This window comes from Pelodiscus sinensis, chromosome 26, assembly GCF_049634645.1.
Source record: "Pelodiscus sinensis isolate JC-2024 chromosome 26, ASM4963464v1, whole genome shotgun sequence".
Classification (NCBI taxonomy): Eukaryota; Metazoa; Chordata; order Testudines; family Trionychidae; genus Pelodiscus; species Pelodiscus sinensis.
The window spans coordinates 19,678,160-19,685,925 of NC_134736.1; positions in this window are offsets into that span (position 1 = coordinate 19,678,160).

The window sequence follows — 7,766 nt, forward strand, 5'->3', positions numbered from 1 at the left end:
CTCACTCAAAACCATGCGCTTGGACTCGCCACCAATCAGTCAGCAACAACAACAACAACAACAAAATCCAACCCCTATTTGGCTATACCCAGTGTTTTCGTTTAAATTTCCCTCAAGCCTCTTAACAAAAAAATTTTAAGTAAAAGATGACTCTTACCGCCAGCCGGTCCAGCTGGTGACGAGAACAGGGAGGCGGACTGGGGGATTTTAAATGGATCCCTTACCCTCCAGATGCACGCTGTAGTCCGTTCCCATTCCCCGTCATCAGCCTTTCCAACTGGAGTTCCAAGCCATCCCACTTCTGACACCAAATTGAGGGGGAAATCTCGCTCCCCTGGGGTACAGAGCCCCCAGAAGGGTCCGAGGCCGGAGGTCAAATCAGTGAGGCAGGAGAGAAACCTAGAAGAGAAAACTTTATGATGCGTGCATGCAGGCTGTCACTTCCAAGAGTGAAGCAGCCCTGACAGACAGATTCAGGTATCCTATATACAGAATGCTTAGACAGTTCAGTTGTGGATTGTTCTTCTTTAACATATCAAAGTCTCAGCAGAAGCACTCTGAGACTTCTGTTCACCCCAGGAGTGCTAGAAGTAAGTTTTTACAGTACACAAAGCCACATGAGAAGTTGAGTGGAGGAGTCTACAAGGCAAACTGTGACAAAGATAAGGGTTTACATGGCAAATTGTGACAGACTAGGAGTATCCATGAATTTGAGATAGTCATTTGTAAGGGTCTTTGATTAGAGTTAATTTGATTTCTCTCTGTTACAGGGAGAGAGGCCTGGAAAACTTTTTAACCCTTACAACAGTTTTCTTTCAGAGAGTTTTGATTTCTGCACAGTCCCCCCTTTAGACACAATTGGAGTTATTTGATTTTTCTCCCACAGGAACAGGTCCCATATGAAGAGAGGCTAAAGAGACTGGGACTTTTCAGCTTAGACAAGAGGAGACGGAGGGGGGACAGGATAGAGGTCTCTAAAAGCATGAGTGGGGTGGAGAGGGTGCATACAGAAAAGTTGTTCATTACTTCCCATAAAGAAGGACTAGAGGACACCAAAGGAAAGGAATGGGTAGCAGGCTTCAAACTAGTAACAGAAAGTTGTTCTTCACAAAGCAAAGAGTCAACCTGTGGAACTCCTTGCTGCAGGAGGCTGTGAAGGCTACAACTAGAACAGAGTTTAAAGGGAAGTGAGATCAAGTCATGGAGGTTGGGTCCATGGAGTGGTATTAGCCGGGGGTAGGAGTGGTGTCCCTGCCCAAGGTTTGTGGAAGGCTGGAGAGGGATGGCACGAGACAAATGGCTTGGTCACTGTCTTCGGTCCATCCCCTCCAGGCTCCCTAGGGTTGGCCACGGTCGGCAGACAGGCTACTGGGCTAGATGGACCTTTGGTCTGACCCAGGACGGCCATTGTAAGCTCAGGGCTCAGGGTCGGGGGTCTCAGTGGACCACCTTGATTTTCATGCACACCTGCTCCTGGGTGGCCAGGCTGGCAGCTCTCCTGCCCTAGCCGGCCACTTTCCTGTGCCTAGTGAGGAGGTCATGGATGAGGTCCATGATGTCCGCACTAGCCCAGGCAGGTGCCCGCCTCTTGCGGTCCCGGGCAAGCTCGCGGGAGCCACCAGCCTGGTCCCGGGAAGAGGGGGAGGGCTGGGGGGCATCGGGTGGGTGGCTCAATCCGTGCCAGGTGAAGGGTCTGCTGGCTGGGTGCTGGCAGGCTTGCACCTGGCACGGGCATCGTAGCCAGCCCGTGCCCCTTTAAGGGGTCCGGGGACGGGAGGGGAGCAGACGAGTTTCCCTGGTGTTGGCCAGATTGGCCACCAGGGAAACTTAGGGAGGGCTAGCCTCCCACTAGTTCGAATTAAGGGGCTACACACCCCTTAATTCGAACTAGCTAGTTCGAACTAGGCTTAATCATCGTGGAATGAGGATTACCTAGTTCGAACTAAGCACTCCGTTAATTCGAATTAAATTCGAACTAATGGAGCGCTAGTGTAGCGCCTATCAAAGTTAGTTCGAACTAACTTTGTAGTGTAGACATACCCTTAGAGACTGGCTTGAATAAAACATTTTAAAAAGCCACAGCTTTGGTGTATTTGAAATCCATATCTGCATTTAAATGTATAGTTTGAGTCCATAGAATCATAGATTCCTAAGGCAGGAAGATGGAGGTCATCGAGTCCAGCCCCCTGCCCAAAGCTGGATTAACGCCAACTAAATCATCCCAGCCAGGGCTTTGTCAAGCCAGGACTTAAAAACCTCTAGGGATGGAGATGCCACCACCTCCCTAGGTAACCCATTCCAGTGCTTCACCATCCTCCTGGTGAAAGCGTTTTTCCTAATATCCAATCTAGACCTCCCCCACTGTAACTTGAGACCATTGCTCCTTGTTCTGTCATCCATCACTATTGAGAACAGCCTCTCTCCATCCTCTTTGGAACCTCCCTTCAGGAAGTTGAAGGCTGCTATCAAATCCCCCCTCACTCTTCACTTCTGCAGACTAAACAGACCCAACTACCTCTCCTCGTAGGTCATGGGCTCCAGCCTACAGGGAAGGGGTAGTGATCTGACGGTTTGATCAGTCTCTGAAGACTCTTGGTCACATCCTAAATCCATCTCTAGTTGCTACGTGTTTACTCCCACTGACTATGGGCTGCAATATCTTACACGCTCTGCCCGTCCACTTGTGTCTGATTCAGCAGTGAAGCCTCAACTGGGTTGGTGTAATGTGTTATGCATCCCCAATTCCCAGTCAGATATTCCTGCCAGGAGTGGGAATAATTGACATAGATTGCAAGATGAATCTGTGGATACCACCCTCCTGACTCTTGCTGAGGGTCCCCCAGAGCACCCTCACTGCAGGTTTCCAGGGTTCCAACTTCCAGAACAGGGAGTTGACACTTGCACTCTGTATTCTGCTTCTGGCTGAGGCTTTTCAGGCATATGCATACAGTGCACTCATAGCAAGGATTTAGTCTGTAATGAGAAATTGGGAAGTCATAATAAGCAAGCAAGCAAATCCATGTATTGATTAACTGAACATGAGTGCCATCAAAGCAGATTTTTTTGAAACCTTCATGATCCATTGTTAAGTTGGAGCATCCAGCAGCTGACCTTTGAGTGTGTTGCAAGCTAGGGATATAAAATCCCATTTAATTATTTAACTGGTTAAACCAAGTTTGACCTGTTAACTGCTTTAATGGGAGGGGAAGCCACTTCAGAACAGCTGGGCTAGAGAGGCCCCCCCACAGACAGTGTGGTGTGCTGGGCCTTCCCGCTCCCTCCTACTGCTGCTGCATGGTCCCCCATGCCGGAGCAGACCCTTACCTCCACTGCGTAAGGGACTGCTCCAGCCTGGTCAGGTTTCCGGTGAACTGTAACCAGGTAGGGTAAGGGTGCTGCTCACCAGTTAACCATTCACATCCCTACTGCAAACCATACGTCCATTTCCACACCGGTCATTCCTTGTTTACAGCTGCACTAACACTTTTTTCAGCATAGCTTATAGCAGTGGTCTACTACCCCATGCTACTCATCCACGTGGGCACAAATAATACTGCCAGGTGTGACACTGAGCGGATCAAGCGTGACTACAGGGCTTTGGGAGTACGGGTGAAGGAGTTTGGAGCGCAGGTGGTATTCTCTTCGATCCTTCCTGTTAAAGGTAGGGGCCCGGGCAGAGAGAGGTGCATCCTGGAGGTGAATGCCTGACTGCGAAGATGGTGTCGCCAGGAGGGATTCGGCTTCCTTGATCACGGGGTGCTCTTCCAGGAAGGACTGCTTGGCGGAGATGGAGTTCACCTTTCCAGGAGCGGGAAGGCCTTGTTTGGACACAGACTGGCTAACCTTGTGAGGAGGGCTTTAAACTAGGTTCGACGGGGACAGGTGAGCAAATCCCACAGGTAAGTGCTGAATGTGCGGGACTGGGAGATGGGTTGGAAATGGCCTATAATGGACTACGGCCTATAATGGCAAGGAGAAAGGAGGGTCAGGGCACAACAGGGAGGCAAGATCAAATCAGTATCTTAGATGCCTATATACAAATGCAAGAAGTATGGGTAATAAGCAGGAAGAACTGGAATTGCTAACCAATAAATACAACTATGATATCATTGGTATTACAGAAACCTGGTGGGATGGGACGCATGATTGGAATATTGGTATGGAAGGGTATGGCTTGCTCAGGAAGGACAGACAGGGAAAAAAGGGAGGAGGGGTTGCCTTGTATATTAAAAATGTACACACTTGGACTGAAGTGGAGATGAACGTAGGAGATAGCTGTGTAGAGAGTCTCTGGGTTAAGCTAAAAGGGGTAAAAAACGAGGGTGATGTCATGCTAGGAGTCTACTACAGGCCACCTAGCCAGGTGGAAGAGGTGGATGAGGCCTTTTTTAAACAATTAACAAAACTATCCAAAGCCCAAGATTTGGTGGTGATGGGGGACTTCAACTATCCAGACATATGTTGGGAAACTAACACAGCGAGGCACAGGCTATCCAATAAGTTTCTGGACTGCATTGGAGACAACTTTCTGTTTCAGAAGGTTGAAAAAGCTACCAGAGGAGAAGCTGTTCTGGATTTGGTTTTAACAAATAGGGAGGAACTAGTTGAGAACTTGAAAGTGGAAGACAGTATAGGGGACAGTGATCATGAAATAATAGAGTTCATGCTCTTAAGGAAAGGTAGAAGGGAGACCAGCACAATTGAGGTAATGGATTTCAGGAAGGCAGATTTTGATAAGCTCAGAGAACTTGTAGGTAAGGTCCCATGGGAAGCAAGACTGAAGGGAAAAACAACTGAGGAGAGTTGGAAGTATTTCAAAGGGACGTTGTTAAGGGCCCAAAAGCAAACAATTCCGCTGTGTAGGAAAGATAGAAAATATGGCAAAAGACCAGCTTGGCTTAACAAGGAGATCTTGCATGATCTCAAAATAAAAAAGGAGTCGTATAAAAAATGGAAACTAGGACAAATAACAAAGGATGAATATAGGCAAGCAACACGGGAATGCAGGGGCAAGATTAGAAAGGCAAAGGCACAAAATGAGATCAAACTAGCTACAGGCATAAAGGGCATAAAGAAGACCTTTTATAAATACATTAAAAGCAAGAGGAAGACCAAGGACAGGGTAGGCCCACTGCTTAGTGAGGAGGGAGAAGCAGTAACAGGAAACTTGGAAATGGCAGAGATGCTCAATGACTTCTTTGTTTTGGTGTTCACCGAGAAGTCTGGAGGTGTGCCTAACGTAGTGAATACAAGCAGAGAGAGGGTAAGTTTAGAAGATAAGATACACAAAGAACAAGTTAAAAATCACTTAGGAAAGTTAGATGTCAGCAAGTCACCAGGTCCTGATGAAATGCATCCCAGGATACTCAAGGAGCTGATAGAGGAGGTATCTGAGCCTTTAGCTATGATTTTTGAAACATCATGGCAGACAGGGGAGATTCCAGAAGACTGGAAAAAGGCAAATATTGTGCCCATCTATAAAAAGGGGAATAAGAACAACCCAGGAAACTACAGACCGGTCAGTTTAACGTCTGGCCCAGGGAAGATAACGGAGCAGGTAATTAAGGAAATCGTATGCAAACACTTGGAATGTAATAAAGTGATAGGGAATAGCCAGCATGGGTTTGTGAAGAACAAGTCATGCCAAACTAATCTGATAGCTTTCTTTGATAGGATAACGAGCCTTGTGGATAAGGGAGAAGCGGTGGATGTCATATACCTAGACTTTAGTAAGGCATTTGATACGGTCTCGCATGATATTCTTATTGATAAACTAGGCAAATATAACTTAGATAGGGCCACGATAAGGTGGGTGCATAATTGGCTGGATAACCATAGTCAGAGAGTTGTTGTTAACGGTTCTAAATCCTGCTGGAAAGGAATAACAAGTGGAGTTCCTCAAGGGTCTGTTTTGGGACCTGTACTGTTCAATATCTTCATCAATGATGTAGATATTGGGATAGAGAGTACGCTTATTAAGTTTGCAGATGATACCAAACTGGGTGGGGTTGCAACTTCTTTGGAGGATAGGGACATAATTCAAAATGACCTTAGCAAGTTAGAGAAATGGTCAGAGGTAAACAGGATGAGGTTTAATAAAGAGAAATGCAAAGTGCTCCACTTAGGAAGGAACAATCAGTTCCATACATACATACAAGATGGGAAGGGACTGTCTAGGAAGGAGCATGGCGGAAAGGGATCTAGGGGTCATAGTGGACCACAAGTTGAATATGAGTCAACAGTGTGATGCTGTTGCAAAAAAAGCAAATATGATTCTAGGTTGTATCAACAGGTGTGTTGTAAGCAAAACTCGTGAAGTCATTCTGCCGCTCTACTCTGCACTAGTTAGGCCTCAGCTGGAGTACTGTGACCAGTTCTGGGCGCCACATTTCAAGAAAGATGTGGAGAAATTGGAAAGGGTACAGAGAAGAGCGACAAGAATGATTAAAGGTTTCGAGAACATGACCTATGAAGCCAGGCTTCATGAACTGGGCTTGTTTAGTTTGGAAAAAAGAAGATTAAGGGGGGACATGATAGCGGTTTTCAAATATCTAAAAGGGTGTCACAAGGAGGAAGGAGAAAATTTGTTCCTCTTGGTTTCTGAGGACAGGACAAGGAGTAATGGGCTTAAAGTGCAGCAGGGGAAGTTTAGATTGGACATTAGGAAAAAATTCCTAACTGTCAGGGTGGTCAAATATTGGAATAAATTGCCAAGGGAGGTGGTGGAATCTCCCTCTCTGGAGATATTTAAGAACAGGTTAGATAGACATCTGTCAGGGATGGTGTAGACGGAGCTTGATCCTGCCTTGAGGGCAGGGGGCTGGACTCGATGACCTCTCGAGGTTCCTTCCAGTCCTATTATTCTATGATTCTATGGTCACCAACCAGTAGATCAGGATCTACCGGTGGATCTTGGAGCCTCTGACAGGGGATCCTGACTGGTTTGGCCAGGAATCTCTCAAGTGCTGGCACTTCAGTTGCCCCTCCATGCTGTTCCTGTCCTCTTGCCTTGGAGCTGCCCCTTCAAGGCCTCCTGCTTGCTGTTCAGGGTGTGGGAGGGAGAACGGGGGGAGGGTGTCCCTCCTCCCCCCACTCCTGTACCCCATCTCCACACAGAGAGAAGGGGATGGAGGGAACTTGGCAAGGCAAATCTCTGTCATGCCCACACACTGTGGGCTCGTCTACACTGGCCCCTTTTCCGGAAGGGGCATGTTAATTTCACCTGTCGTAGTAGGGAAATGCACGGGGGATTTAAATATCCCCCGCGGCATTTAAATAAAAATGTCCGCCGCTTTTTTCCGGCTTTTAAAAAAGCCGGAAAAGAGCGTCTACACTGGCCCCGATCCTCCGGAAAAAGCACCCTTTTCCGGAGGCTCTTATTCCTACTTTGAAGTAGGGGTTCTCCACATGCTGTCCTTGCCAGTAGACAACTCTTCTGCACCTCCCCTTGATCAATAATGGAGAACTGTGGCCAGTGGTGGTAGGGCAGCACATTGCTGTACAGGCCGGCTGCTTTTGGGGGTGGGGTAGGGCCAGGGGTGCTTTGGCTCTGTTGCTCTACCCTGTGATAGCTGTCCAGTCAGTCCCACAGGCAACGGGGGGGGGGGGGGGGGGGCGGGGGGGGGAGCAAGGACTTGAACCCACCATGCTCTGCTTTTCAGGCAATTGCCCTGTCCCCTAGTCCACCGCAGCGCTCTCCTTTCAGAGGCTCCCTTATCCTCTGTCTGGTCACTCCCAGGGTGGGTGGAGGGGGTGGGCTTGAAGGT